At 36.7% G+C, this 27,820-nt stretch overlaps 1 pseudogene; it reads left to right on the top strand.

The window, feature by feature from the left end:
* The first annotated feature begins 13,102 nt into the window (after nucleotides 1-13,102).
* On the top strand, nucleotides 13,103-14,095 carry LOC141511589 (E3 ubiquitin-protein ligase RNF126 pseudogene; annotated as a pseudogene).
* The last annotated feature ends 13,725 nt before the right edge of the window (nucleotides 14,096-27,820 follow it).

Genomic DNA, 27,820 nt, shown 5'->3' with positions numbered 1-27,820 from the left:
CTAGAAAATTGGTTTGTCTGTGATTTTTCTTTGACTATTTGCTTAAAAGTAGAAGAAAGAAACTTAGAGGTCCAAAGCTAAAGAAATAACTGCTTGGGAGTAGAGTTGTGGAAAAGAGGGTCTAATACCTAAGGACCCTATTCTAGAGATGACCAGCCACAAAGAAGAGACTTCTGCCTGTCCTGAGATGTGGAAAGCAGTTCTTTCTGAAAGGGAGGAGGTATTAACCAAAGCCAAGCAGTGGTTTGATAATGATAACCACAGCGTATGATTAAAGTAGCATCTACCAGTGACCAATGGAATAGTAACTGGAGAAAACTGCAAACCAAAATCAATAAACTCAGTGAAAAGAAATTAGCAGTAACTAAGGCATGAGCTGCTCCTCCTCTCTGGTGCCTTAGATATATATGAATATAGGTGGAAGCATAGGTGGTGCAATGGATAGAGCACTGGCCTTGGAAGTCAGGAGGACAGGAGTTCAAATCTAGCCTCAGACACTTGATGGGTTAGGAGCTGTGTAATCTTGGACAAGTCACTTAACCCCAATTGCCTTGCATCCAGGGCCATCTCCATTTGTCCTGATTCATATCTGGCCACTGGATCCAGAAGGCTCTGGAGGAGAAAGTGAGGCTGGTGACTTAGCAAAGCGCCCCCTCACTCAAATTCAATTCATGTGTTTGTCATGGCATCACCTCCCTGATGTCATGGCCTTCTTCAAAAACAAAGGACAAAAACATTATGTGTTTACTCTTCCTATTGATGTCATTTATTCATGGGAAAATGTGCCTTAGTTTTATGGGTTTGATGTCTTATAGCTACTATTCTTAGAATTTTATTTCAGTAATTGCCTTTCTCTAAGCTAATTGAACCCTCTTGCAGAAGCAATAACTTTAATACACAGGTAAAGCTTTATCCCTAAGAGTATAATACGTAGAGTACCTTGAACATCCAGCTTGATCATCCAGCTAGGACCTATAGATGAGAGTGAATTGGGGAAAATATAACCCAAATAACTACAATATGAGAGCTCATCCAGGATTTGAAGAATTGATTCTCTCCGAACCCAAGTATTTATTCCCTTTTAGAGAGCCTTAAAAATTTTCAGGACTCATCTAATTCAGTTTCATTTCTTTTTGAGCTAGACTGCTTGTCCAGGAATTGAGCAAATCTGAACCTCTATTTGGATGCCTTTGATTTTGCAAGGAGTACCACTAGAAGAATTTCTTTTTGTCTGGAATTATTTTTTATGTTATAGAGGGGTCTATTGGAGAACTTTATGGGCTGAATTTTGCACTAAAAGGAAAATGTGAAAGAAATTTTCACCCAGGACACTTTGGTTTCTTACTCACTTATAAGGAAGTAACTTCTAGATGACCCCCCAAATCAGCAATCCTTGTTGGGAGAGCCCTACATACATTGGGAGTTCTTTCCAGAGTTTAGAAAATAAACCTTGTTCTTGTACCTTGTACTTTATTGTTATTCAATTTTGGGGAGAGAGCCTAGATAGAAATATGACACATTCCTATGCTATGTTTTAGAGATTTCCCAGGAGCTACTTGGAGTAGGAACAAAGGGACCATGGGTCAGAGCAAGAGAAAATTGATCTCCCCTTGATTAAGGATCAGGATGTCCTCAGAATGAACCACATTCTATAAATCCAGAATTGAAACTACTTTGTGAGTAGTTTCTCTAGGTGGACAATGGGTTATGCTACTTACTGCACAAGGTTGTTGTGAGTAAAGAACTGTGGAAAACTTATAATGTTATATTAATGGAAACTGTTATTCATTTGTCCTGCTGTTGCATAGCAAGGATGACACATCCATTGCCAGAGCTAGCTCACTGTTGGGGAGGCTCTGAAGAAAAGTGTGGGAAAGAAGAGGCATTAATGGCTATCTACCTGTGAAATGCAGACAGCACTATGCAAGTTCAATGCAAGCGCCATACCAGGAGATTCTGAAGATCACTTGACAAGATAAGGTACAAGATACTGAGGTCCTTTCTTGAACTGAACCACCAACCATTAAGACTCTACTACAAAGAGCACAATTTCTATGGGTTGACCATGTTGTTCAAATGTCAAACTCACATTTGCCTAAAAGATTATTTTATGGAGAACTCACATAAGGCAAAAGCTCATATAGAAGTCAAAAGAAGTGATACAATGACACTCCAAAGAACTTGGGTATCTTTTGTGATACATGGGAAGCATTGGCACAGTACCATCCAGCTTGACATGCCTGTATCAAAAAAGGAATTGTGCTCAAAGAGCAAAGCAGAACTGTAGTAGTTTGGAAAAAAAAGTGAAATGTGCAAATTTAGAGACATCTTCATCCCAAATGTTCATACTGGCTATTTATGGCTGACCTGTGGGAGAATCTTCTAGACTTGTATGGTCTGGTCAGCCACCATTGGACACACTATATTGACCTCACCATTTTGGTCTTCTTGAGTAAAAAGGACAATAACCAACCCACCAATCAACTGCATAAGTAAAATTAAATTTTTCTATAGTGTCTCATGATTCTTTTGAACTGAACTTAATCATAGTAATTTTTTTACTCTAACAATTTAGACAGTAGGATCAGACATTTATCTCTCTTCCTATATCATTGCCAGAGACTAACTTTATTTCTCTTGCAACTTCTCCCTCTTCCCCCATTGGCAAGGAAGGACATACACTATTCAAGAGCAATTATGATTGATCTAAATATTATCATTGAAAAAGTGTTACTTCAAATCTGTTAAGGACTTTAGCTTTAAAAGGCCAAGGTCTCTCATTACATCCAAGACCATCTCCAGTCATCCTGATCCATATCTGGCCACTGAATTCCTATGGCTCTGGAGTAGGAAGTGACTTTGCACAATCTCCCTCACTTAAATCCAATTCACTTGCATATCATGGCATCACCTCCCTGATATCATGATTCTTTTCCAGAACAAAGTACAAAGAACAACAATAGTAATTACTGACATATTAATCCCTATTCCTCAGAATTCAGTTCTCTTTTTTCAAAGAAATTTTAAAAGTCATTATAATTCTGTATGATTTCTTTTAATCCTTAACCAGATTTTTGATTAGAAAACATCATGATAGACTCTATTACAGAAGCTACTGTTACCTAGGACTGCAAAATAAAAATGAGTTTTGGCTCAAGACAAATGCTTTGAATTCTTTCTTCAAAAACATTTTCCAGGCAGGTTGAAACATGAAAATTGATCATAAACTATTCCCAGTATAAAATATCTTACCTTCCAACTCCTATAAAAATTAAATTCTCTGCTGTCAATCCCCTTGTCTTCTGAAGTGTTGATCTACTTCAGTTTGATGAATGTAAAGCTTTGGTACTAGGCATGGTTGCAAAAACCCAGGTATTAAGGAAACAAGGAGAAATTGTAATGTCAAGGTAAATCTTGGTTGGAAAATTTTTTAAATTTTATTTTTAATTTATCAAATAAAATAAACATTCCATAATATAGCACAATAAATGATAGTACTTTATATGAAAGTGCAAATCTATTATTCAAATACAACAAAACGTACAAATATCCAACAAAATAATTATGTAGATTTCTTTTATTTCTTCCTTCTCCACCTTCTGTATTCTACAGTTGGTTACCATTAGACACAAATAGGTATATATATATATATATATATATATATATATATATATATATATATATATATATATATATATACTTCAGGGTCAGTACTGAAACACTGTGATACCCTGATATGAGAGAGACCCATATCTTAAAGGTCAAGGACTCCTGCAGTATTCAGACCACCACCAAAAGGCTCATTTTCTATTAGATCAGACCATGGAAGGATGATGGTTCTAGAAAAGGCAGGGAGAAAGATGTCTTTGAACAACAGTCCCCTCACTATAATCAAAACAATGTGCATGTCATGCCATTATTCATTTGACTTCATGGTCTTCTTCAATTTAACAATCAATCGGTCTTTCTTTGGATACGATTAGTATCTTTTTTGTTTATCCTTTTCTGATAATTTAAGTATTTTTTGCAAGTTTTTTTGCAAGGCAATGGGGTTAAATGACTTGCTCAAAGTCACACAGCTGGGTAATTATTAAGTGTCTGAGGCCGAATTTGAACTCAGGTCCTCCTGATTCCAGGGCTGGTGTTTTATTCACCTTGCCACCCAGCTACCCCCAATTAAGGTATTTATAATTGACAAAATAACATCAAAATCATTCTTAAAACAATAGTGCTGTTACTGTATAAAATGTTCTCTTGGTTCTGCTCATTTCACTCTACATTATTTCATTCAAGTGTTTCTATGTTTTTCTAAAATCATTGAGATAATTACAATCATTTACCACAACTTATTCAGCTATTTCACAATTGATGGCCATATTTGCAATTTCTGTTCTTTGCCACCACAAAAAGAATTGCTATAAACATTTCTTTTTTCACTAACAATCTTTAGAAATAGGCCAAGCAGTTAAAAGCTTGGTTTGCCTTTAAAAGAATTTGTGGAGGCAACTAGGCAGTGCAGTGGATAGAGCACTGACCCTGGAGTCAGGAGGACCTGAGTTCAAATTCGACCTCAGACACTTAATAATTACCCAGCTGTGTGACCTTGGGCAAAGTCACTTAACCCCAATTGCCTTGCAAAAAATAAAGAGAGAGAATTTGTGCTTTTCCTATTCTTATGCTATGAAGATGATGCTAGGTTATTGAAAGTAGACTATAACTTGGCAAATCTTACCATGGGGCAAGTTTATAGCTTTCATCTTTGGACTAGCCCATCTAGGTCACCTCCACTTCTTAAAAGTTCAGGGTGCTTGAAATCTATCCTTATCTCCTAAATTTTTAGTGCTCTCTTTTTACTTCTCAAATTGTCACAAATATAATTATTTTTTCAATATCATATTGCCTAACTCCCAACTTTCATTTGTTAATTCCTTAAGGGTAAGGACTGTTTGTTTTTCATTTTGCCTTTATATCCCAGTCCTTAGTAAAGTGTCTTGCACTTGGAAGACATTTAATAAATACTTGTGCTGTTGGTTTGGAAAGATTTATTACCATGTTGATTTCAGGAAAGTGAATTTTGCACCCACAATCATTGTCAAAGACCACTTACTATGTCATAGAGGGATAGCAATCTGTTGTAAATGGACAGTAAATTCACATTAAACATATATACCCTTTTGAAATATTAAAGTATGCCATGTGATACTGCTGTCCTCATCTGAAAAAACATACAACTGTAAAATAACAGTTCATATTTACAATAATATTTTTCTTTTCAAAGCACTTTCTATAAAAGATCTCATGCATATAGCATGTCTTATGGGACCAACCTCACTATTTTTACACATTTATAGGTTATCTCCAGAGGCAGGTTACTACTGCTCTCATGATTCTAGGGTAAATTATGGGATTATTTGTTTAACATTGTAGCTTCTGAGACTAGTGTGATTTCCATTAACAATCAATTAGTTGACTTAATTAGTTATTAGTTAATCTAATAAGATTATATAATAAGAACAGTTGATGCAAAATATTCCCACTCCAAAAGCCTAGGGTACATCCTCACCAAAATTCTATATACACATACACAAATTATATATACACATACCTTAGTAATGATGGAATGACCGTCTCTCCATATATTTCTCTGCTTGACTATATATTGTATCTACTTAGCTAAAAGTGTTGATTTATAATGGTCCACTCTCTTTAATGATGTGGTCTATGAGGGAGTAAGAGAGAGGAAATCTTTACTCACCCCACCACAAGAGTGATTTCCTCTTAGGGAACTGTTTCTCAAATGTGGAATCTTCAACTGCCAAAGATTTAAAGACCTTAGGTGTGGTTAACATTTAGTTAACTAATCACATTTTTCCTGTCTTGACACAAAAACTTTATAAAGGGATTTCAAGTCATAAACATTAAAGTTTCATCATGTGTGACCACATTCTTTGATTACATTAACAGAACTTGAGGGAACTCAGAACCTTGTCTCTCTGCCATAACATTCGGTTTTCTCAGCAACCTTGTAAGAAATTCAAGGTATAATTAGTGAGGAACTTTTTATATAAGGAAACAAATTCTCTGATCTGTTAAAGATATTATTTAAGGTTGGGGCGGCTAAGTGGCGTAGTGGATAAAGCATTGGCCCTGGAGTCAGGAGTACCTGGGTTCAAATTTGATCTCAGACACTTAATAATTACCTAGCTGTGTGGCCTTGGGCAAGCCACTTAACCCCGTTTGCCTTGCAAAAATCTAAAAAAATAAATAAATAAAAATAAAAAAGATATTATTTAAGGTCAAAATGCTAGTTAATGACAAAGACAAAACTAAAACCTTGGTATTTTGTTGGGGAGGAGTTTTTGACTCCTGAATTTGCCTGCTGATCTATATCATAAAAGAAAAATGCTACAATATATATAAAACTGAACAAGCCTTGAGTACATGTTAACCTTCTGACTTTATCTATATAGATTGTCCATGGGGCTCATGTGGTTTTTCCTTTCCTTTTTTTTTTTTAAACTTGTGAAAGGCAATGGAGTTAAGTGACTTGTCCAAGGTCACAATTTCCCTTTTGCTCTTATATAAATAACCTGATCTCCCTCTATTTAGATGGTCATCTTGTATAGATGGCCTCCACCCATAAGTTTAGGACTCATCTTAGGGGGTTTCATCTATAGATTTGAAGTAAATCCTAGGAATAAAACTTCATGTCTAATCTATATTTTCTGTCATTTTATTTTCACTATATATGTTTTAAGGGTAATGGCAAACAACAAAAATTTGACAAAAACTGCTGGGAAGACTGGAAAACAGTTTGGCAGAAACTGGGTTTGGATCAATATCTTACACTGTGTTCTTTAATAAAGTTTGTTAGAATATGCAAAATTCCAACCTCCCCTTCAGGGTTGATTATCTTTTATTTCTCTAGTGTGATCATTTGCTCATTTAGAAAGCATTTACTATTAAAGGCTGGGGTATGAGGACAGGAAAGTCAACCCAATCCTCTGACTAGTGTATTACAATAGGTTGCCTCCCTTGTGATCTCAAGGTAAAGTGGGTTTGGTCAAACACATGACATGTCAGGAAAAGTTCTTTGTATTCTAGGCATATATAATTGTGGAATAAAGTGCTGAAGTTATAAGGCCTAAAAAAGTAAGTTTTAATCCTGCTGAGATTTTCTATGTAATGATGTATCCGTCATTATTGTTGACTCTGTTTCAGTTTCTCTCTATATAAAATGGAAGTTTCATTCACAAACATTTATTAATATTAATAATTTACATTTATATAATGGCATAAAGTTCATAAGATACTTTCTTCACAACCCTGAGAGGTATAAATATTATTATTCCCATATAACAATTAGGAAACATGTTCAGAAAGAATGACTCACTTTCCCATGGCCTCAAAGTCAGGTAGTATCCAGTGCTAAATCCAAGTCTAGCAACTCATACTGTATTGCATCCATCATTAAATAACTATTATGTTCAGAGAGCTTAAGTGCTAGGGGCAGAGTTGGGTGGGAAGAGTAATGCAAACTCTAGATAAAAAGATATTTCTGCCCCAAAGTAGCTTCCTGTCTTATCTGGAGATACGTCATAAATAACTATGTCCTCCTTTAGATCAGAAAATCTGAGCGTTAAGGAGGCAAAGACAAAAATATTTAACTATAAATAAAATTTGACCTTATACACTGTGTAACCCTGAACAAGTGTCTTGTTTACCTCAGTTTCCTCATCTATAAAATGAGGAAAAAGGAAATGGAAAACCACTCCAATGTCTACATCAAGAAAATCACAAAAGGCATCATGAAGAGTCAAATGAAAATGATAGGACAACAAATTCCTTGGAAAGGGTCTAGAGGTTTGAAAATTTCAGTTATATATGAAAGAGCAGAAAAAAGAATTAAATTGACTCACAGTATAAGATTTCTCAATTATTTTGTCTCTAGCCAATTGCTTAAGAACCCAACAGGTATCTGGGGAAATGTAACCAACTAGTCACCTTAAAGGTGAGGTATTTACTTTGTTCCTAGCTCTGAACCAGAATTATAGAACTGCAAAGTTGAAGGTCTGATGGAGTTCAAGAGGAGAGGCTTCTGCCAATCCCAGTTTTTGCCTTTCATCTGAAAAAAAGTGAGGCAGCCAAAAAAGCACAGTAAGTGGTAAGAGCTATTGGCAATAAGTATTTCTTAAGTACCTTCTATATGTTAGAAATGTAGGGGATGTTCAGTAAGGACTCAGCTTCTGGGAAGAGGGCTTACTTTTCAGGGTTGCTCATCCACCTTTGGTGTCCACTTATCATCCAAGTCTTACCTCTCTCCTTAGAAGATGTCAAGGCACAACTTGAAGGTAACTTGACTCATTGGTGAGTTACAGGGATGCCTACCCCAAGCATGTAAAGGTTTCTTTTAGAGGAATAGGTGAATTAGAATAATTTGTGCCAACAGTCATGAAGCAGGCACTCTGGAGCACTTAGAACTGTTGTAGGAGGATTCAAAGTAAAGGTCAAATGCAGAAAAAGATTACAAAATTTGTTTCCATTTGCAATATTCCTCTATGCCCATAATTTCCTGCATTCCAATTACAATATTCCCCTATGCCCAAAATTCCCCGGATCAGAACAAGACCTCAAAATCGCCAAGGTCTTCCACTATAACCTGGGTCATAGTCATTCTACTGGATTGGATTTGGATGTTTCTGAAAGAGAGTGAGATTGGTGACTTTGTTTGGCTCTCCCTCACTTAAATCCAATCCAAGAGCTAAGCACTAGAATAAATCTGGGGATTCAAAATAAGGCAAAAGACCTCCAAGAGCTCCCAATCTAAAGAGGAAGGCGTCAAGCAAATATGTACAAACAAGTTATATACATAGGAAATAATTAAGAGGACAGGCACTAGAATTAAGAGGAATTAGGAAAGGCTTCCTATAGAAGAGGGAATTATTTTAGTCAGGAATTATTGTAAGGAAGTCAGGAAAGTCAGTAGCTAGAATAGAGGGGAGAGAGTAGCATTCCAGAGAGAGACAATCAGGGGAAAAGCCTGGAGTTTAGACATTATATCTTATTTGGCCAAGAATGTAAAAAGGGGCTATTGCATCAATGTAAAAAGGGGCTATTGCATCAAAAAAATATATAGAATGCTGGGAGGTGGGGGGGGTAGTAAGGTGTAAAAAGATTGTAATGGTAAAAGGAATTAGATTGGATGGGGGAAAGGTGACATTATTAGACTTGCACATTAAAAAAATAACTTTAGTGGTTGAATAGGGGATGGAATAAAGTGGAGAGGATGGAATTAAGCAGACTATTGCAGGAGTCCAAGTGTAAGGACTTGGATCTTGCAGCAGGGTATTACTAGTGTCAAAGTAGAGAAAAGAGCACATTCAATTTGATGTATATAGCAATCTATGAAGTAATAATGATGATGATGATGATGATGTTTGCCCTTCATTTTCTTTTCATTTTTTTTTGCAAGGCAATGGAGTTAAGTGACTTGCCCAAGGTCACACAGCTAGTAAGCATCAAGTCACATTAGAACACCAGTCCTCCTGACTCCAAATCCAGTACTCTATCCACTGCAAAACCTAGCTGGCCCAGCAATCTATTAAACAGAGAATTCAGGAAGTCCAGAGGATCAACCATTCTAGTCTATACAACAAATTCTGTTGGTCCAGTGGTTGATTAATCTTCCTAACCAAGACTGGGAATAATTTTTGCTTGTCACTTGCCCAATCTTTACAGCAGTGATCCCTTATGAGAATTGAACCTAGCAGTAGAGTAATCTTCCTGGCATAGCCTAGCAACAATTGTAAATGCCCTTCCACCTGAGCAGTTGAGTGATTTATCCATCACCAGCTCACTCTTTTTACCCATCACCCTGAACAAGAACTTCAGGAAACTTTCCAAAGAGAAAGGACATAAATTCTAAGCAGTTGCATAATTGGATACACTATCTGCTATCACACTATCATTGAAATCTAAATTTGTGCCCCATTTCATTTCCTCCCCATATTTGTGTATTTGTAGGAAAGCCAGGTAACCACAAGATTACCTCTCCCCAAGAACTAACCCTTTGGGGTTATTCCACAAGTGTGAATGTAAGTTGGAAAATAAATCCTATGGGAGGGTTATATTAACATATATTAGGTCATAGCTTTAAATAAGATAACTGTTAGGAAAACACAAGTATTATTGTTATTATCTTAATGGAAATAAGGTAAAATGCTCTAAAGCTATATTCTAGTGGTCAGAGCTGAAAATTCAGCATTTCTAAAATGTGTTCACTCCTCTCTTTCACTCTTATGTTTTTCTACCACACACTAGCACTATGGGAATTTATTAGATGTGAACATGTATAATTATCATTACTTATTAATGACATAAAATTATAGGGCCCTGCCCCACCCACCTCGCTAGGATTAAAGATGTTGTGATTAGAGGCAAAAGATATCCTGTAACTGAGAACTTGAATCACTCTTGGCTCAATAAAAAGGACTACACATGAGGCCCTTGCATGGGGTTATTTTTTTGACTCTGGAAAGAAAACAAAGCTTTCACCTAGCCTAGTTGCTGTTTCTATCTATAAAAGACCCATCTCATAAGGCATCTCCTTTAGGAAATCACCACTGATCCCTGCAGTAAATAATGACCCTTCTCCTTGACTTTCCCAAACATTTTGTTTTCTATGTCTATAATATTTTTTCATATATTATTATATATTAATAGTTGCCTATATTTATCTCATGCTCCTACTCTACTGAAATTTTGTTTTAAACCAGGTAAGGAATCCAGTCTTTCCTAAGGTTTGTACTACTTCTTGTGATTTGTATTGAGTTGAATTAAAGATACTAGTATTTAAAGCTGGAAGAGACCTGAGATCATTTAGACTAAATTTGATCATTCTGCAGAAGTAGAGGTGTGTACTCAGAGATTCCTTCTTGCCCCCCACTCCCAACACCACTGAGAACTAAACGATCCTGTGTTCTGGCCACTTCCAGGCATGGACTTTGTTCTCTTGTGCAACAAGGGTTTCTCCTTAGATGACTCATGCTGCCTTCTCCTACATTGCAAGGCAGTAATTGCATTAGAGAATCACTCAGTGGATTTTAAAACTGGAGAAAATTTCTCCTTTTTTTTTCCTTCCTCTTTTTATTATGTGGCATGACACTCTGAAAATTCACCCTTGAATTTCCCATCCATAGGAATGGGAACAATACCTATAATGTGCCAAGAACTTAGCAAATATTATCTATTTTGATCTTCACAAAATCTACAGCAGTTAAGGAAACTGAGGCAGACAGAGGTTAAGCAATTTGCACAGAGTCATAAAGCTAGTCTGAGTTCAGATTGTCTACTAAATCCCCTACATTCATAAAGGGAAAAAGAAATTTATTCTTCTCCTTCCTTCCTCCCCATGAACTTTGATGAATCTATAGGCATGGTAACAAGAAAATATGTTTTTATTGCTATTCTTTTTTTTCCCAGGTTTTTGCAAGGGAAATGGGGTTAAGTGGCTTGCCCAAGGCCACCTAGCTAGATAATTATTAAGTGTCTGTGATCAGATTTCATGACTTTAGCCATTGCTGCAATAATCTATAAACCTAAGAATATAAACTCTAAAACTGCTTCCATTTCTCTCCTTCTAGTTGCCTGAAAGTGATGAAATAGATTGCAAAGATCTTAGGTTGATTGTTTTTTGTTTTGTTTTGTTTATGTTTTTATGTTAAGCATTAATCCAGTTTTTACTTTCTCTCTCATCAAAAGGCTTCTTAGTTACTTTTTACTTTCTACCATCAGAGTGGTATATGAGATTAATTCCAACTTTAGATTCATCCAGCTGTTCATTTCACATGCATATAAGTTTTGAGTATTGTGGACAAATTCATTTTCCTTGGCAGTGTCCTTTCCAAGAAGGCACACATTGACAATGAAGTTGACTCTTGCATTGCCAGAGCTAACACAGTATTTGGGAGACTTCAAAAGAAAGTGTGGGAGAGAAGAGGTATTAGACTGACTACCAGACTGACAGTCTACAGAGTCATTGTGCTGACTTCATTGCTATATGCCTGTGAAACCTGGACAGCCTACCAGTGCCATGTCAGGAAACTGAATCGCTTCCATTCAAATTGTCTTAGGAAGATACTGAAGATCATTGGGCAGGAGAAAATACCAGACACTGAGGACCTTTCTAGAGCTAAACTTCCTAGTATTCTAATATTACTACAGAGAGTGCAACTACGATGGGCTGGATATATTTGTTAGAAGGCTAGAAATGTGCTTGTCAAAAAAAAAACCTATTCTATGGAGAACTCACACAAGGCAAGGGCTCACAAGGGGGTCAGAAGAAGGGATACCTGGACACCCTGAAGGTCACTCTTTTTTAAAATTTTGATGTTAGGTGTTTCTTTTTCAATTGATATTTTATTTTATTTTTCCATTTACATGCTATGAAAGCTTTTCAATTTTTAAGCTACATAATTTCCTTCCACTCTCCCTGCCCATCCCCCTTCCCTTGGCAATGAACAGGATGGTGAATATTGTACATACATTTTGTATTTAAGAAGTTTAAATATTAGTCTTTTTCTTATGAGAAATTAGGATTAAGGGGGAAAAATGAGTCAGGAAAGAAATACATTAGAAAAATTTTTTTAAAGTGAATGTAGTATTCATTCAGATTCTATAGGTATTTTCTTTTGTTTTGCTTTGTTTTGTTTTGTTTTTCTTCCTTTGGATGGATGGCATTTTCCAGAAGCTGCATCCATTATGGTTGATCAATTCATAATGGTGTTGTTAATGTATAACATGTTCTCTTTGTTCTGCTCCCTTTGCTCAGCATCAGTTCCTATAATTCATTCCATGCTTCTCTAGACTCCTAAAGGTCTCCTTAAGAACTTTAGAATTGGGGCGGCTAGGTGGCGCAGTGAATAGAGCACCGGCCCTGGAGTCAGGAGTACCTGAGTTCAAAGCCGACCTCAGACACTTAATCATTACCTAGGGCTATGGCCTTGGGCAAGCCACTTAACCCTGTCTGCCTTGCAAAAACCTTTAAAAAAAAGAATTTTAGAATTGCGGGGGGGGGGGGGGGGGGGGGGGGGTAGGAAGGGAAATGCTGAAGGCTTCTCCACAGCCCGGCCTGTATTTCTGCCACTGCTGTTGGGCTGATCTCTCCCCAGAGACCAGAAATACTGACAATATTTCCAACTCCGCTACAGCCACCACGGATCAGAACAGACAACAGCATTTATTCACCTTGCCACAGGGCTATGGCCAGTTTGCCTTTGGGACTTTTGATGACAGCTTTGAATTTCCCACATTGGGCTCTGGGGTGCAATCTGAGGAACGGCCAGGGACTCAGAGAACAGGCGGGAGAGAGAACACCAGTCGGCACACGGCAGCCACCACCGGCCTCACTGCACTGCGTGCTGCAGGCAGGTATGAAGGCATTCCAGCGTTAGAAGGGATTATTCAGCAACTGGTCAATGGAATTTATTGCACCTGCAACAGTACCAAACCTGGGATTGGGGCCCTTGGGGTGTTTTGCATTCAAATCCACGTACTATGCGTGGGGTGCTAATGGCCTGGATGCGATCATTACACAGCTCCTTAATCAGTTTGAAAACACCTGTCCCAGACAAAGAGAAAATATAAGCCCTTCCCACCACACAAGTCACAGAGGGACACGTAGGTTCAGGGTTTTAATGTCCTGTACGCAAAGATGACTACACACTGGTGAGAATGCCCGGCAGTTACCTTGCAATCACTTATTCCACAATGGTTGCATAGACCCCTGGCTGGAACAGCATGACACCTGCCCAGTGTGTTGGAAAAGCTTAAGTGGACAGAACACTGAAACAAATCCCCCAGGACTGACAGAAATGAATTTCTCTTCCTCTTCTTCCTCCTCCTCCTCCAGTTCACCAAGTAATGAAAACTCAACAAACAACTCGTGAATCTCACCACCAGCCAGTCCAACCAACACCCGACCTTCTTCCCTCTTTCCCCTTTGCTCCCTACCCTACCCTGTCCATTGCCCATCTGCTTCCTGGTCAGAGGGAGCAGCTAATCTTCCCCCACCCCACACTGAACCCAAGAAACAGAGTGGGGGAGGGGGGGCGGGAGAGACCCCAAGACCCCAGAACCTTTTTTTTCCAACAAACTTTGGAAGCACCAAAGGCCTTTAGACCTTTTCCCCCTCTCTATCCGCCAGTCCCCAACTCATCTGACAGTTCCAGGGAAGCTCTGTCTCTCCTGACAACTGATGGCTACCACTGGCTTATGAAGCCCCCAGGTCACATTAACTGCATTTCATCAGTCTGGGTCCTAGGAGGTACCAGGTTGTTTGAAATGAAGGATGGATGTGACTAGGCCATCTCTCTGGTTGTGGATTTGAGATACTTTTCATTTTCCCCTTTCTCCTTAACAGTCCCCTTAACCGTTGTAACCCCCTCAGAGGGAACATAGACAATGCTCCCAGGTGGGAAGGCTGGTGGACTGTGGCTGTTTCATTGCCATCCAACATGCAAACTGTCCACTCCTCCTTCAGCTATCCTCTCCTCATCATCCTGTCTGTTTTTATAACCTCGCCCTATAATGCTCAATAATGGAAAGGGTTTTTATAATTTTAAATTATTACTGCTATTAAATAAATGGACGTTTTAGCTCAAAAAAAAAAAGAACTTTAGAATTGATTGTACAGCATGAGAATCACTGGGACAGGACCACTCAGCATGGCGTGCCATCATCAGTGAAGGTGCTGCACTCCATGAGGAAGGTAGAATTGTAGAAGCTCAAAGGAAATGTGACATATGTAAGTTTAGGATAAACACTCCAGTTGTTCACTGGAATTATTTGTGCCCGACCTGTGGTAGAGCATTCCAAGTTCATATTGGTCTGATCATCCATGGTAGGACACACTGTAATTTGTCTCAAACAGTGATGACATTTTGGTCTTCTTCAATAAGGAAGGACAAGTATCAACCAAGTTAAATAAATCCTTGTTACAAAAAAATCAGTTCTATTTTTGGTTCTAACACTTGCTTCCTGGCTAACTTACAGGTTTCTCAAGAGACAAGTAAAATATTCTCATTCTCCCATCTCTTTGAGGATTTGTCTTATTTTGTTAGGATCCACCCAGGCTTTATAGTGTTGTCAATGAAAAAGTAGATTTTTTCCCCCCATAATCCAGAGAAAGTTGGCAACTGAATTTCTAGTTCCTTTGTCTCTTCAGAAACCAGTATGTTTTTCCATTAATGCTTGATTCAAATATTGCTAAAGCCTTGATGCAGAATCTTAAATATAACTTCTTGGCATGTGAAGAGTATAATTGTTCATTAATTTGAACATTCCTTAGAATTGTCCTTCTTTAGGATTAGGGCATAAACTGATCTTTTTCAATCTAATGACCACTGTTGTGTTTTCCAAATTTGCTGGCAAAGAGTATAGAACTTTTATTTCATATTCATAAGGGATGCTATTGAGATTATATAGTGTGATGATTTTTTCCTACTTTCTTCAATCTAACTTTAAATTTTGGAATAAGATCATAAATTGAGCCATAGGCAACTCCACTTGTTTTAACTGACTGTCTAGAGTTTCTGTATCTTTGGCTGCAAAGTGTATAATCAATCTGATTTCTATATTGACTCTCAGGTGATGTCCACATGTAGAATTGCTTTTTGTAGTGTTGAAAAAGATGTTATAGGGGCAGCTAGGTGGGGCAGTGGATAAAGCACCGGCCCTGGAGTCAGGAGTACCTGGATTCAAATCCGGTCTCCGACACTTAATAATTATCTAGCTGTGTGGCCTTGGGCAAGCCACTTAACCCCGTTTGCCTTACAAAAACCTAAAAAAAAAAAGATGTTATGACCAATAACAATAATCTTGATAGAATTCTAATAATATTTTCCTCTCCATTTTTTACTCTAAGGTCAAACTTGTCTTTTATTCTAATCATCTTTTGATTTCCTATTTTAGCATTCCAGTCTTCTAAAGTGAATGTGACATCTTTGGTGTTTTTTTCTGGAAGATGTAAGTTTTCATAGGACTGATCAACTTTATCCTCTTCAGCATTAATGATTGGAACACTTGTATTATTGCAATGTTGAACAGTTTGCCTTGGAATACAACAAATATCATTCAGTCATTTTTGATATTATACCCCAGTACTGCTTTTCTTGTCCTTTTATTGACTATGAGGGCTAGTCCATTTCTTCTAAAGTATTCTTGCCCATGCTGAACCCAAAGAGCAAGACAGAGAGCAGAATTTGATAAGTTTGGAGATCTTTATTTCCTGAGGACTGCCTGGGGATGAAGAGTACCCAAATCAGACAGTGCCTAAGTATTCAAGGGATAGGTTTTGAGGAAGGGATACTGAGAACAAGCAGGATACAGAAGCAAAGACAGCATTTAGACATATTGTCTTGTCATAAACATATGTAAACATAGACAGGGGACTAGACAAAGTGGGAAAGGGTCAGAGTCTTTGTGTTATATTTGAAAATATTTCCTGAGATGGAAGGAGTCACATATTCATGGGCTTCCCACAGGTTTGAGGGAGTGGAATTTACTATCTTATGGTTTCAGCCACATCTGGGGAAGGGGGAGGCAGTCCTGGAATTTAAAAGATAGATACAGCAAGATAATTAGGCTAACAAAGATGCTTTGTGAAGCTTTAAACAACTTTATGGTATATCTGTGACCCCCAGGGTCAAGTAGTTGGGTCTTATCAGACTACTTTCAGACCCAAAGGTGCCCAGCCAAAGTTGTATTTTGAAGGAGTTTTTCAGGGCCCAGAAGGATGTCAGGGATGCCTTTCTATACAGGAATTTCACAAACATTGATATTGTACTTCACCCACAGTAATATGTGTAATGATCCTCTGAATTAAATTCACCTATTCCTGTCTATTTCAGTTTACTAATATTCATGATCTTTCCATCTCTTATTTGACCATATCCAGTTTATATTGATTCATAGTAGATCCCTATACAATGTTGATCTTAATAGCATTGAATTTGCATTTCATCACCAAACACATCCACAGCTGAGATCCTTTCTTCTTTGATGAACTGCTTTATTAGTATTGGAGTTTCTTGTCCAGTAACATACTGGACACTTTCTGAGGGGCTTATCTTCTAATGTCATCTTTTTAATCATTTTAGTATGTGGTTTACCATTTCCTTCTCTAATGAATCACCTTTTGTTAGAATTCTCCACCACAACCTACTCACCTTAGGTAACCCCTGCAAAGCATACCTCATAGTTTGAGTTATGCAAATCCCTCCATTATAACAAGGCAGTGATCCTACTATGTTCCATTTATTATTGTTCAGTTATGTCCAATAATTTTTACATCAAGTGTCTCATAAATTTGACTCAGTTCTCTATATGCTTGAGAAATGAAGTCTCTCTCATAAACATAAAACATAAATAAGTTGTAAAGATTGTTTTCCATGGGGTGGCTAGGTGGTGTAGTGGATAAAGCACCAGCCTTGGAGTCAGGAGTACCTGGGTTCAAATCCGGTCTCAGACACTTAATAATTACCTAGCTGTGTGGCCTTGGGCAAGCCACTTAACCCCATTTGCCTTGAAAAAAACCTAAAAAAAAAAAGATTGTTTTCCAGCTTTCTGCTTTCCTTCTAATCCTGGTTGCATTTAATTTAATTAGTTAAAATTATCTATTTTATATTTTGTACTGGTCTCTATCTCTCATTTAGTCATGAATATTCCTCCCCTCTATAGATCTTAGAGGTAGACAATTATTTATTACTCTTTCAATTTGCTTAAGGTGTCATCCTTTATGTCTAATTCATTTTGTCCTTATCCTGGTACCTGGTGTGAGATGCTAAACATATCCAAATAAAGAACTGAATGCAGATTTAAGCATATTTTTCCTCATAGCTATTTTTCTATTGATCTGTTTCTTCTTCTACAACTGAGATTAATATGGAGATATGTTTTGTGTAATAACACAAATATCAAACTGCTGACCATTTTCAAAAGAAAGGAGGAGAAGGAGAGAGGGAAAAAATTATATTTCAAAATCTTGTATAAATGAATGCAAAAATTTTCACAATATGTAATTGGAGAATTTTTTTTAAAAAAACTACAATTTAAAAAAGAGCCATTCTTGAAGAGTTGGGTTATCTTTCTCTCTACTATTCCTTCATATAGTGAGAGGCAGCTAGGTGGCCTAGAGTACTTGCCTTGGAATTAGGAACATGAGAGTTCAAATCCAGCCTCTGACATATACTAGCTGTGTGATTTTTGGAGAAGTCACTTAACACTGATTACCTCACATCCAGGGCCATCTCCAGTTGTCCTGATTCAGATCTGGCCACTGGACTTAGATGGTTTTGGAGGAGAAAGTGAGGCTAGTGACTTAGGATGGCAGCCCCTCATTCAAACCCAATTCATGTGCTTGTCATGGCATCACCTCCCTAATGTCATGGTCTTCTTTGTGAAAGAAGAACAGACATCATCAATTCCATCATATTGGCTCTACTCCCTCACCCTGAAATATTTATGAAGGAATACAGTTTAAAGAATGATTCTCTTTTTAATGAGAAAAGGTAAAGTTCTGAAAATAGTCTTCAAAGGGAAAGAAAGTAGATTAAGAATTATTCCCTAAAACAGTGAGTAGTCTATTTCAGAAAAATGTGAAAAGACTTCTATGAACTGATGCTGAGTGAAACAAGAAGAACCAAAACATTATATACCTTAACAACAACATTGTATGATGATCAATATATATCACACTTGGCTCTTCTCCGTGATACAACTATCCAAGATAATTATGATAAAAGACCTGTAATGGAAAATGTCATACATGTGCAGAGAAATAACTATAGAATCTGAATGCAAACCAAAGTATACTATCTTCACCTTTTTAATTTTGTTTTTGCTTTTTATTTTCATGGTTTTTCCCTTTTATTCTGATTCTTCTTTCACAGGATGACCAAAATGGAAATATATGTAACATATACATGTGTGTGTGTATATATATAATATATATATATATATAACATATATAACATATATAACCCATATGAGATTATTTGTTATTCTAGGATGAGGGGGCATAAGAGAGAGAGAGAAAGAAAAATTTTCAAAAACTTTACAAAGATGAATGTTGAAAATTTTCTCTATTTATAATTGGAAAAGTAAATATAAAAGAGGAAAAAAAGAACTATTTTCTAGTCCAGTAACTGGGTATATGTGGGCCCTTTTACTCTAAAAGAGAAAAATCTAAAACCTCCAACTTCTAAATTAAAAACAGATGTCAAGAAGAGCTAGGTAGTGCAGTGGATAGAGCACCAGTCCTGGAGTCAGAAGGACCTGAGTTCAAATTCAACCTCAGACTGAATAGTATGACCTTGGGCAAGTCAAGTAAAGCCGTTACCTTGCAAAAACCAAAAACAAACCAAAAAAGATAGATGTTAAAGTTTCTTCACTTGTGGGGAGGAGTTAGCAACTCATTTAAGGACTCCAACTAAAGTCTGAAATTGGAAGCAAAGAGTCGCTGGAAAATGGAACCCAATGAAGCAATGACCATTAGTGATAATGGAACTAGTGAAATTATTCAGAAAGGACCCCAGAAGCTATAACCACTAACAACCACACTCCATAATAGGTAGAGCCTGCAAATCTAGTAAAAGATTGGTGAAGACTGATAGAGAACAGGTCCATTAGGAACAAAGTGGTAACAATTCCAGAAAATATTAGGGGCATAATTGCCCCTCCACAATGTGCTTGCTAGATATACATGTTCCCTTTAGGTATGCTTTTTTTCCTTTTATTTATTTATTTATTTTTAATTTTACAATTTTCCCACTAATCTCGCTTCCCTCCCCCCACCCCCTACAAAAGGCAGTCTGTAAGTCTTTACATTTTGCTTCCATAATATACATTGATCTAAATTAATGTGATGAGAGAGAAATCATATCCTTAAAGAAAAAAAAGTATAAGAGCAAAATTACATAATAAGATAATGTTTTTTTTTTAAATTAAAGGTAATTGATCTTTGTTCAAACTCCACAATTCTTTCTTTGGGTACAGATGGTGTTCTCCAGTTCAGATACCCCAAAATTGTCCCTGATTATTGCACTGATGGAATGAGCAAGTCCATTAAGGTTGATCATTACCCCATGTTGCTGTTAGGGTATACAATATTCTTCTGGTTCTGCACATCTCTTTCAGCATCAGTTCATGCAAATCCTTCCAGGCTTCCCTGAATTCCCATCCCTCCTGGTTCCTAATAGAATATGCATGCTTTTTTAACTTGTGTCTTTTTTGGTATAGCCACTTTTTTTTTCCACCCATCCTACATGTGTTTGTGAAAGAGTATGCACTAGGTTTATGAAAGAAACTGCAAATTTGCAAATTTTTACTCTGCTATTTCATTAAATACCTTCAGCTGGTTAGTAAAAATAAAAATAATTAGTTCCTTCAATAAAACATACTATTCTCTTTGAGATCAAAAATAGTACATTTCATGTTAACTTTCTTTGCATCTCCAGTGCTTAGCACAGTGCATGATACATAGTAAGCTTGAATTAAATGGCTCTTCTCAGTGATACAATTATCCAAGATAATTATAATAAAAGACCTGTAATGGAAAATGTCATACATGTGCAGAGAAATAACTATAGAATCTGAAATCTTGCTAGCTATGGTTTTATTTTGCTTTTGCTTTTGTTTTTAACAACTATATACTCACAGAATATTGTGGAATTTGGATAGCTTGTTGGAAGAACGGATGCACTGGAGTGACTTACATTATAGTGGAAGAAGTGATGGCCTAGATACTTCTCCTGACAGCATGGTAATTTGTTCATACTACAATGAGGAGATGGACCCCTCTTTGTTCCCCTTCATCTTCTTTTCTCCAGAGTAATTTTACAACCTCTTTCCCCTCACTGCCAGAGCTGTAACAAATTCAGAGTAACCTTGCCTTCTCACCAATGTGCCAAGATGGTTGGGGAAAGGTGATCTTCTTCCTCTAGGTCATCCAAATCAAGTGAGATGAACATCCTTCCTATAGCATCCTTTTTGGACAATGGGAGCATTAAAAGACTGGAAATCAGAGAGGACTACCATGGGGAGGGATGCACACTCCTACCCAATGTCAGTGTCCTGGAAGGAGGAAGCAAATATTCAGTTACCCCATGGTTCTCACTCATAACTCCCAGTCACCTTCAGTCTAATCTGGTCAGATTACCTGCCTGCCATCTGGCTTTGAATACCTAATATTAATAGAAATGATGTTCTCTTGCCCAGTTCATATTTCCTGCTGCCCCATGACATGGGTACAGCATGTATAACATCATCAATGATGTTTGTACTTACCAGCCTCAGGGGTATCCTGGGATTTCTGTCTCTCCTCATTGCCAGCCTCTTCTACCTAGATCTGAATTTCTCCCAAGTTATGGCTCAGTTAATTGCTACAATTAACCTTCATCTCTTTCCCTTCTTATTGAGTGTATTCATCATATTTCAATATGGGTTTAAATTGGCTATAGCACTAAGCAAAAGCTATTTATGTGTATTTTGCTACATAAATGATTCTCTACTGAGTTTTCTGGAATAGTCTTCGCCAGTAAGAGAACCCTTTAATGAGTTCTAAGTCACCAGGATTAGACAAAAGTTATCATAGGATATTGAAAGGACTGTTAGATGTGATTGAAAAGCTGTTGCCAATGGTGTCTTGAAGACTGTGGAGAATTGGAGATATTTCATAGAAGAGAAGAATTGGAGATATTCCATAGAACTGGAGAACTGGAAAAGGCAAATATCCTGACTTTCAAAAAGTAGAGGAGAATATATGTAATTTATATCAAAATTCTAGGATAAAATATTAAAAGGATAGTCAATAAACATCTAAAAAATGTAGTGATCTCAAAAAACAAATAGACCACCCAGAATAGATCATGCCAATCAAACAATTTTCTTTTTTTTAAAGAGTAATTAAACTTGTTGTTCAGCAGACTAAATTTGCCTTAATTTCAGCAGTGCATTTGACAAAATATCATATAGTATCTTTGTTGAAAAAATGGAATGGTAGGAGCTAGAGGATTATTTTTGTTTTGGTGGTTTAATCACTTCAGTCACATCCAACTCTGTGAATTTGGGATTTTCTTGGCAAAGGTACTTGAGTGGTTTGCCATATCCTTCTCCAGCTCATTTTACAAATTGGAAACTGAGGCAAACAGGTTAAATAACACTAGAGATCTATAGTAGTAAACAGCTAAGTGGCACTGTGAATAGAGCAAGGAGCCTGAAGTAAAAAAACCTGAATTCCTATCCAGCCTCAGACATTTACTAGCAGGACATATTCACTTAGCCTCTGTCTACCTCAGTTTCCTCATCATCAAATAAAAAATAAAAATGTGCCTATTGCCCAGGGTTATTGTGAGGGTCAAATGAGGTAATAATTGTAAGGTGTTTAGCAGAGTGTGTTATATAAATGTTAGCTATTGTTATATTGGAGACATAAGGGGAATATGATAACTAACTTAATATAAGGTTTTCATGTGGAAGAGGAAACAAGTTTGTTTTGTTTAATCTGAGAGGGCAGAATGGGAACAGTTGGAGAGAAATTAAAGGAATTAAATTAGGCTTGATGTAGGGCGGCTAGGTGACACAGTGAATAGAGCACCGGCCTTGGAGTCAGGAGTACCTGGGTTCAAATCCGACCTCAGACACTTAATAATTACCTAGCTGTGTGGCCTTGGGCAAGCCACTTAACCCCATTGCCTTGAAAAAATATCTAAAAAAAATTAGGCTTGATGTGAAGAAAGATTTGTGACAATCAGAAATATCTAAAAGTAGAATGAGTTTCATTGGGATGAATTGATTTCTCTCTCAAGATCTGCAAGCAAAGATTGGATATCTATTAGTTGTTAAATATCACACAGAAGATTTTTTCTTTGCACTTATTTTATTTTACTTTTTTCCAGTTACATGCAAAGTTAACTTTCAACATTCATCCATTTGTAAGTTTATGAGTTATACATTTTTCTACTACCCTCCCTTCCCTCCTCCCTCCCCATGACAATGAATAATCTTATACTAGACAATCTTGTTCAGGTAGAGGCTAGAATAAACTATGACCTCTGAGATTCTGAGTCCTGTCTCCTTCCAGACCTTCCCACTGCTACTGCTTCTGAGGACACCACCTTCTTGTCTGTATCCCAGACCTTTAGTCTAGATGTCAACCATGACCAATTATCCAATTTGTTGCCAAAACTTGATTTTACCTTTATAATAATTGTCTACTACACCCTATTTCTCTCCTCTGACACCATCCTGGTGTAGGTCTTCTCATTTCACACCTGGACTGCCAAAACATCTTGCTGGTTAGTCTCCTTGTCACAAGTCTCTCCCCACTCTGGTCAATGTCCCACTCAGATGTTTAAGTAATCTTCTAAAGCACCTTAGTGACCATGTCAACCCTATTCAATCAATTCTAGAGGCACCCCCAGAATCAAGTGTAAAATCCTCTGTTTGACAATCGTATAAATATACAACTTTTACCAGTTTATTCATTGTCATGGACAGAGGGGAGGGAAGAGAGGGTAGTAGAAAAATGTGCACCGGCCCTGGTGTCAGGAAGACCTGAGTTCAAATTCAGCCTCAAGACACTTAATAATTACCTAGCTGTGTGACCTTGGGCAAGTCACTTAACCCCCCAATGTCTTGCAAAAACAAAAAAGGAAAAATGTGTAACTCATAAACTTGCAAATGGATGAACATTCAAAACTAACTTTGCATGTAATTGAAAAAATAAAATAAAGTACAAAAAATGAATGTTGAAAATTATCTCTACATATAATTAGAATTGGTCTAAAAGAATCATTCTAGCACTAGGTTTCTAGATGAATTTTCATGGTGGCTTGTGAAGAAAATTCTTGTACTTAAGAAAATTTTGGTGTGGCCTTGGGCAAGCCACTTAACCCCATTTGCCTTGCAAAAACCTAAAAAAACAAAAAAAATCTTCTTCTGATACAGTCGCCATCTGGATGGTGAGGTAATATTTTATGAAAATGTTTTATTCTTCTCTTTGTTGCTGGGTAGATTTTTCATGTAAAGACTGTAACTCTTAAAACCTTAACCAATCCAGTTGGAAGAGAGGGGGCTAGGGAGGGAGGAAACATGTTAGGCCATATAATCTTGCTTGACTGTCACCTGGGGCAGTTCCTTGATTTTCACTACCTTTGTGAGACTTGGAGCGTGCCCTTTTCTCAAGAAAAAACAAAATAAACTTTCTTTTTTTGCTCAAAAAAAAAAAAAGAAAATTTTGGTGCAGTCAAATATAGCAGGTATTGAAGTCACCCTAAAAAACCCCAAAATATTATCATAACTCCAAAAATGATATGAATTAAGAGAAGTATGGGGAAACTTAGATTAAGACCTTTGTGGAATGATTTCCTTTTTCCCCTTTCTCTCTAAACCCAGCTCAGGCACCATTTTTTATAAGAAGCCTTTCCTGATCTTCCCAGTTGTCCTCTTGATCTTCTTGAAATGACCATATTTCGGGGTGGCTAGGTGGCAAAGTGGATAGAGCACCGGCCCTGGAGTCAGGAGTATCTGAGTTCAAATCCTGCCTCAGATGCTTAATAATTAACTAGCTGTGTGGCCTTGGGCAAGCCACTTAACTCCATTGCCTTGCAAAACAAACAAACAAACAAAAGAAATGACCATATTTGTTCTGTGTAAACACACTAAAAGCTACAACTAAAATTTACAAAGAAAAAATATTATCCCAAAGAAGAAAGGAGAAGAAAAGTGTTTAGATGACACAAAAAATGATCTCATTTGATTCTCACAAAAAATCCTTGTAAGGTAGATACTATAATAATATCCATTTTATAGTTGAAGGAATTAAGGTTAATATATTATCAATTTGTACATTGTCAGGGGAAGGGATTAGGGAAGAGAGGGAGGGAGAACAATGTAGAATTCACAACCTTACAGAAAAATGAATGCTGAAAACTTTCTTTACATGTAATTAGAAAAATAAATAATTTTAAATTAATTTTAAAAAAAGAAATGAAATTTAAGTGACATACAGCTAATATCTGAGGACATATTTGAACTCAAATCTTCCTGACTCCAGGTCCAGCACTTTCTCCACTTTGCCTACCGAAGAGACATAAGAAAATACTTCACTCCAATTCTTTGCAGATGTAGGAAAACCTATACATATATTTTCAGATTTTTTTTTTGAAGTATTGATTAGTTTTGTTGATCTTTAAAATCATCTTTTTTTTTTTTTAAAGGAAGATTCTTTGTAACATGAGATGATTCTTTGGGGGGAATGAGAGAAATTCTGAGAAATGTAGGCTATGTTAAAGCAATATGTACAAATAAAAATTTATTTTACAAAAATAGTCACAAATGGGGGTAGTAGAGTAAAGGTAGTTACTCACCTGAGTTCTTCTAAAATTTCCTAAAAGTGAAATTAAGATAATTCTCAAAAAAAATTCTGGAGTAGTGGAACCAACAAAGGGCTAGTAAAACAATTCTCCAACCCAAAACAACTTAGAAGATAATCAGAAAACTGTCTTACAGAAGTCAGATCTAAACAAATGGAGAAATATTCATTGCTTATCTGTAGGCCAAGCCAACATAATAAAAATGACAATTCTAAGTTTATTTACTTATTCAGTGTCATAGGAATCAAAGAATTATCTTATAGAAGCTAGAAAAAATCATAACAAAATTCCTCTGGAAGATGATGTCAAAAATATCAAGGGAAACAAAATTCATCTGGGAGATGATGTCAAATAATATCAAGGCATCAATGAAGACAATGTGAAGAAAGATAGTCTAGCCACCAGATCTCAGATTTACTTATCACAAAGTGGTAATCATTGAAACAATCTGGTACTAATTAAGAAATATTTCCAGTAGAACAGATTAGATACATAATACCACGGTAATCTACCTTTTTTTTCCCATGCAAAGGTCTAAGATTTTGGGATAAGAACTAACTTTTGAACAAATACAACTGGGAAAACTAGAAAGCAGTTTGGCAGAAACCATATATAGGCAAACATCTCCCACAATTTACCAGGATGAGGTCAAAATACCTAAAGATTTAAACACAGAGGGCAATAACATAAGCAAATTAGGGAAGCAAGGAATACTTTGTGTCAGATCTGTGGATAAGGGAAGAATTTACTATCAAATGAGACATAGAGAACATTATATGATGAGAAATGCATAATTTGGTTGCATAAAATTTAAAAATTTTTGCACAAACAAAATCAATGCAGCCAAGATTATAAAGAAAGGAGAAAACTAGGGGAGTGGGCATGAGAATTTTACAGTAAGCTTCTCTGATAAATGCTTCATTTCTCAAAAGTATAGAGAACTAGGTCAAATTTATAAGAATATATGTCATTCCCCAAGTGATAAATGATCAAAGGATATAAACAGGCAGTTTTCACATAGAATATCAAAACAATCTATAGTAATATAGAAATGCTCTGTGGTACCACCTCACATCAATGCATAATTTGATTGCCCTTTGGACACCTGGGCAATTGCTATCTAGAATGGTTGGATCAGTTCACAACTCCATATTGGTCTATACTGTTTGACCAGCATTAACACTTCTAGGTCTGCATTCCAAAGAGACACCAAAAACGGGAAATGGACTTACACGTACAAAATGGGTAAAAACATCACTTGTATACAAAAATATTCATAGCAGCTCTTACACATACAAAATGGGTAAAAACATCACTTGTATACAAAAATATTCATAGCAGCTCTGTTTGTGTTGGCGAAGAATTGGATATTGTGTCAGTGGTTACTGGGTGGGCTCACCTCCTGAAGGGGCAAGATTCACATTTCTTTATGGAGGTCTTTTGCACTCTTTTTTTGGGGGGGAGTCTTTTTTTGTTTTGTGGGGCAATGGGGTTAAACGACTTGGTGAAGGTCACACAGCTAGTTAAAGTTTTGGTGAGGAGGAATAAGGGAAAAAGAAAGAGATAAATATAAATGGAGAAAGATAGCATGGAGGGAAATACAGAATTAGTAATCTTAACTGTGAATGTGAATGGGATGAACTGTCCCATAAAATGGAAGCAGATAGCAGAGTGGATTATAAACCAGAATTCTATAATATGTTGTTTATAAGAAACTCATTGGAAGCAGAGAGATACACACAGGATAAAGGTAAAAGGTTGTAACAAAATATATTATGCCTCAGTGGAAGTAAAAAAAATCTGGGGTAGCAATCCTAATCTCAGAAAAAAGCAAAAGCAAAAATCAATCTCATTAAAAGGGATAAAGGAAGGAAACTACATCTTCTTAAAAGGTATCATTGGAAATGAAGCTATATCATTACTAAACATGTATGCACCTAATGATATAGCATCCAGATTCCTAGAGGAAAAACTGAGTGAATTACAAGGAGAAACAGACAGCAAAACTTTAATAATTGGAGACCTCATTCTCCCTCTCTCAGAACTAGATAAATCTAACAACAAAATAAACAAGAAAGAAGTTAAAGAAGATGAATGAAATCTTAGAAAACTTAGATATGATAGACCTCTGGAGAAAACTGAACTGGAATAGAAAAAAATATACCTTTTTCTCGGCAGTACATTGTACCTTCACCAAAATTGACCATGTACTAGGGCACAAAAACCTTAGAATCAAATGCAGAAAGGAAGAAATAATAAATACACACTTCTCAGACCATGATGCAATAAAAATTACATGTAATAAAGGGTCAAGGAAAGATAAACCAAGAACTGATAAGAAATTAAATAACTTTATCTTAAACAATGGGTGGATCAAACAGTAAATAACA

This window comes from Macrotis lagotis, chromosome 2 (assembly GCF_037893015.1).
Source record: "Macrotis lagotis isolate mMagLag1 chromosome 2, bilby.v1.9.chrom.fasta, whole genome shotgun sequence".
NCBI classification, from domain to species: Eukaryota; Metazoa; Chordata; class Mammalia; order Peramelemorphia; family Peramelidae; genus Macrotis; species Macrotis lagotis.
The sequence above is the reverse complement of the archived record's forward strand: the minus strand, read 5'-3'. Positions and strand labels throughout refer to the sequence as shown.